This window comes from Hyperoodon ampullatus (assembly GCF_949752795.1).
Source record: "Hyperoodon ampullatus genome assembly, chromosome: 4".
Lineage (NCBI taxonomy): Eukaryota > Metazoa > Chordata > Mammalia > Artiodactyla > Ziphiidae > Hyperoodon > Hyperoodon ampullatus.
In genome coordinates this window covers 52,320,231-52,325,902 of record NC_136917.1, presented here as the reverse complement: position 1 = coordinate 52,325,902, position 5,672 = coordinate 52,320,231, and positions in this window count along the sequence as shown.

Below are 5,672 nucleotides of genomic sequence, written 5' to 3'. Positions count from 1 at the left end.
AGTTAATAGGTATTTTCTTGTCACTTGGGATATCCTTTTCCCTTCAACAGTAAGCTGATTCTAAACTTAGGTTCATTCCAAAATGAAACATCTAAAGAATGTTGCCTTGATATTCTGGAATCTGAGGTCATAGCAGTGTAACTGGCAGACATCTTATTTCTTTAAAGACACGTACACAGTTAACAGTGGGCACGTCCATCTTACTAACCTGAAGGGAGATACTGCTGAAGATATAGTGTAAGTTAAATAAAAAGAAAACTTCTCTTTGGTGGAAAAATCCCTTTGCTTTAAGAGATAACTCTAGCAAACATTTATCTAGCTAAGTGTCACTTGACCTTTCCTTAGGGGACTCAAAAGGCTACAGATTTCCGCCATGCCTTGTAACTGAGAAGTAGTGGGGGCCTCTCATCATCCCCAGGGCTGCTGGTCCAATTCAGCAAGAGGGTATGAGTTCCCACAAATAACCTGAAAACAGAGACAGAAAGAAAGGTCTTTGCAGCACAGATATCGTGCTTGAAACCACCTAATAAAAGATGGTTTCCTAAAGTTTAAGTTATGCTAAGTTGTCCCAAGTCTCTAAGGATTTTTACAACTTCTAGATCTCCTACTCTTCCATGGACTTCATTGAGCATGCCGGGGAAGTGGTGCTGCTTCTTCCCTACACAGCCCAAATGGAATCTGGAACAAAGCAGGGCTTGGCTGGTGATCGCCTCCCTACTGCTCTGAATCTTCAGGGTCTTAGGAGCCTCTGAAGTATGCCTCTAGAGCGTGTCTTATAGAGGTACGGACACCAGAAACACTAGGAAAATGTTCCTAGAGGAAAAAAATTAGAGAAAATTGCACATTGAGGGGAGGGGTCTGCAATAAAAATTCAATGTTATTTATACTAGAAAGACAACAGGCGGAAATTGCCAACTCTACTATATATTCTCATCAGACCCATAGAGAATGATTGTTTCGGGTTCTGAACTTCAAAGCATTTACTTAACAGGGTTGTTAGCAAAAGCCTATATAATACCTCCCAAATCAAGATCCTTCAGATACAGCTTCATAATTGCCTTCACTCACTAGGCTCTGGACAACTCTCATTGTCTTCTTAACTGTAAGGATGCATCCCACATGAAGGACAGCAATGTTTCTTCTGCTTACCACTCTATTCCAAGTGCTTAACACAGTGTTTGAAACACTGCTGATAAGCACTCAATAATTTGCTGAATAAATGTGCTATATATGAAAATTCAAGTTTATAAGAATAACAGAAATTAACTGATTACTAGCTTTGCAAAAAGATTTACAATAAGATTCCTTTGAAGAATGAGCAACCATTGCACATGTAAGCTGATTCCATTTTTTAAAATTTCATTTGTGCCAACTTTTCTAATCAAACATCTATTGTATGAAGTGACCAATCCACATGCCACACTGCTCTTTCACCTAAAAATAAATGAAAAAGAGAAAGAAGAAAAAGAAATGTTCTCCTTTAAAGAAGAATGACAACTATTTATGGAAAAGAAATAGTAACTGAAACCCAGTCCCCTGAAACAGAGTCCCCTGCTGAGTTTATAATTAACCACTCTATCCAAAACTTTCTCTTTATTGTCCAGCCCCTCTTCCCCTCAGGACTGAGTAGTATCAAAGAAAAGGGGAGACTGAAATCGAGCAGGACCTTGCAGGGCCCTCTCAGGTACAAAAGTCCCTCCATGTTCCCTGTTTCTTATTTGTAGAAAATGGCTTTAGTCTCCTAGGCCTTCCCCCTAAGTTCTAAAGGGCTAAGACTAAGGCAATTACTAATTAGGGAAGTGAGGGAATGCAAAAATAAAGGAAAAGCAAATAGTTCAGCAATAAAACAGAGGCCGAGCTCCTCCTAAAGGGATATACACACAATCTGATGCATATCTTCGAGTTGTTCTGCAGAAACTAAGACCCCCAACCTGGTAGAAGATGGTGACAATCTACTGACCATAAGCACAGAAACCTCAGACTAGCTGGAACCAGAAAGTTGAAGATTAAGATTCCCAAAACATTAGCCTGTTACCTCACCACCAACCAATCAGAAGAAAGTCCAGGAGCTACAACCCTCACCCCAAATGTTGCCTTTAAAAACTCATACTTGAAAGCTATCAGGGAGTTCTGGTCTTTTGAGCACAAGCTGCCTGTCCATTATCCTTGCTTGGCACCCCGCAAATGCTGCGCTTTCCTTCACCACAACCCAGTGTCAGTAGCTTGGCTTTGCTGTGCAGCAGGTAAGCAAACCCAAGTCTGGTTTGGTAATAATTTTGGCATTAGAAAATCACCATTTTGTACAGTCTCCAACATAATTTATTCAGGAAAGGATCGGGGGTAATAAAACCATTAGGTAAAAAATGGGAACAGGACATTTGCAAGGTGCCAAAACATCACTCTACAGATTTCTAATTGTAAAAAAAATAACGGATCTTAACTCTGGAGAAATACTCAATATGTATCTTTACAATGGAAAGTCCTGAGAGTGTTTTCTTTAAATGTATCTTTACAACAAAAACTCTGAAAGTGGGTGCTTCCCTGGTGGCGCAGTGGTTGGGAGTCCGCCTGCCGATGCAGGGGACACAGGTTCGTGCCCTGGTCCGGGAAGATCCCACATGCCGCAGAGAGGCTGGGCCCGTGAGCCATGGCCGCTGAGCCTGCGCGTCCGGAGCCTGTGCTACGCAGCGGGAGTGGCCACAGCAGTGAGAGGCCCGCGTACCACAAAAAAAAAACTCTGAAAGTGATTAAAAATATGTATCTCTATAATGGCAAGTTCTGCAAGTGATCAAAACGTATCTTTAAAAGGAAGAGTTTGAGAAATTATCAAATTTAGCATCACTAAGAGTGGGACAAACTGATATTACATATCTCTTGATATGGTACCACAGGAAGTAATGTTTAACCTAAATCTCTTTGTCTGTAGACCATGCTGTCCAACAGAAATAAAATGTGAGTCACATATGCAATTTAAAATTTTCCAGAAGCTACTTTTTAAAAAAAAGAAACCGATGAAATTAACTTTAATATATTTTATTTAATCCAATTTATTCAAAATATTATTTCAGCATGTAATCAACATAAAATTGAGGTATTTTACGTTCTCTTTGTCATAATAAGTCTTTGAAATCTGAAGTGTATTCTACGCTTTTACAGCACACGTCAATGCAGACTACTCACATTTCAAGTCCTCTACAGACACATGTGGTTAGTGGCTAAATTATTGGACAGCACAGCTCTACACCTAACTCCAGTATAAGGAAAACAAGGGATACAACAAATCACCAATTAGTCCTCCAAAGTGAAAATGCAGTTAACTACTCCTTTGTCACATTCCTTAAGCCCTTAGGAATAAGGATTGTATCCTATCCTGTTTTTCATGTGTGTGTGGGGGGGGGGGGGGTTCCCTACCTTATAATCAATTAAGCTTTAAGGATAGCAGTGAGCAGTTAGAAAACTTAATTGATGCTGTAAGTCTTGGGTGACATCTAAGTATTTTCTAATACAGATGTGAAGTTATGTCCAAAGATATTAAGGAGAGAAAATAGCATAACAAAGTATCAGCTAACACTGAGAACTTACCTGAGCCAGGCACATAAGTATCTAGTAAATAGTCATCAGAATGACTAAGTGAACGAATTTTTCAAGCGAAAAACAGAAAGACAAAACTACAAACTATAAAAGACATGAAGGAACATATCATCTCATTCCCACCTAAAAATTTGCAGTGACTCTCTAGGTAATTAAATCAACTTCGAACTTCTGCCTGGAATCCAAGAATTGTTATAATAAGGCCCAATTTACTTACCTGTTTCCAATTTCTCTCTCATTCCTCCAAGATAAACATTCCATTCCTGGCATTACCTCCCAAACAAGCCATGCATTTGCTTTCACCTCCTAGCCCTTATCCACACCTGGTTCTAAAAGCTTGGAATGCGGCCCTGCTCTCCTAGCTGCTACTCCAATCCTAATCATCCTTCACGTCGCACCTCATCTGTGAAGTCTTATCCGACTCAAGTCCATAGAAACTTCTCCCTCTACTGACCTAACAGCCCTGACATCGCTGGCCTCGGTCAAATACATTCTTGTTTCCCATGCATGCATTCCTTGTTTAATAAGTATGCTGCGATGGACTGGAGCTATGGAAGCCAGGGCTCTAACACAGCTCTGCCACTGATGTATAGGATCTGGACAGGTCACTTGTCCTCTCTAGACCTGTTTCTTCATGTGGCCTCTTTGCTACCCCTTCAGCACAACAGCTACACGCCCCTGCCTCAGAGCTTTTACACCTGCTGTACCCTCTGCCTAATATGCTTTTTTACCCAGATTATCTGCTAACAAAACTATATATGCATTTACCCTTGGACCTCCAAGTCAACTTCCATAAATTTACTCTTAAGATACACTTCCACAAATACAAAACCACATATCCACAAAGTTACTCACTATATAATTCTATACAGGTTCTATAAAATATCAGAAACTTAGAAACACCTAAATGCCCATCCATAGGAAACTAATTGAATGAGTTACGGTACACCTTTACAAAAGTATAACACAGAGGAGAGAAGAGGAGGGACAGAAGGGGGCAAGGGAGGAAAAGGAGAAGGACAAAGAAAGAGATCTCCATGCACTAAAGTAAAAAAATAAATAGACACATGTATCAATCAAAAAATACAGTTAACTTAAAAAAGCAAGGTATAAAATAATTATCTATAACATCTACTTTTTACATGAGGAAGTAAAGTACATATATATAAATATTTGCTTATTTTTAGAAAAAGAGACACAGGAAAGATAATCTAGAAACTAGCGAAATGGTTAGCTATAGAACATGGGAATGTGGTGCAAGAGAGTAAACATTCTCTGACTGGATGTAGTTTTGACTTTCAAACAGTGTAAGTACTTTACTTATTCAAAAAATAAATAAAAAGGGGAAAAACCCATAAAATTAAATAAGAGAAACAAATGACTTTATATTAAAACCACAAATGAAAAGGCATTCATTCAAGTAACATTTAAACACAGTGCTCTATTTCCCTTAGTGAGAAACACCTTAAGGACACAAAGAACTGCAAATTTGTTTTTCAAAAAATATATATTGAACTCTACTTAGTAAATTTGTTGTTCATAGTAGCACTGCATTGGCAAGTCTGAAATTATTAACAGAGCAAATGAGTAAATATACTGAGGTTCTTGGGAACCAGAATTTTCACTGTGTGAGAAGATACAAATATTTTCAGGGAAAATGCAAGAAAGAATTGTGGTATTAGATAAAATTATGATTTTTATATATACATATTTCTTAGCTCTGCCTGTGGAAAAACCTAAAAAGGCCCCACAACTTAGTAGCAATGAGCACACAAAACACCCAGATCTTGCTTTCTTAATACCATTCTCCATTAAAATGAAGCAGAGGTCCTTGGAGAAAAAACTGATTCCTGTTCTGGGGACAGGAAAATACAAGGTGAACAGGAAACTGCTTGTGCCATTAAGCAAAGAAATGTTCCAAGACTGACGGGGAGATAGCAAAAGGACACAGGAACTAGCTTGAACGGGGCTCCCACTGGATAACTCCAGAAAATCTGAGCAAAGTATAACAATGGTAATAGATTATAGCATATATGAAAAAAAGAACCCATCAGTCCATAGTGGTTTGTAAAGAATGGTGA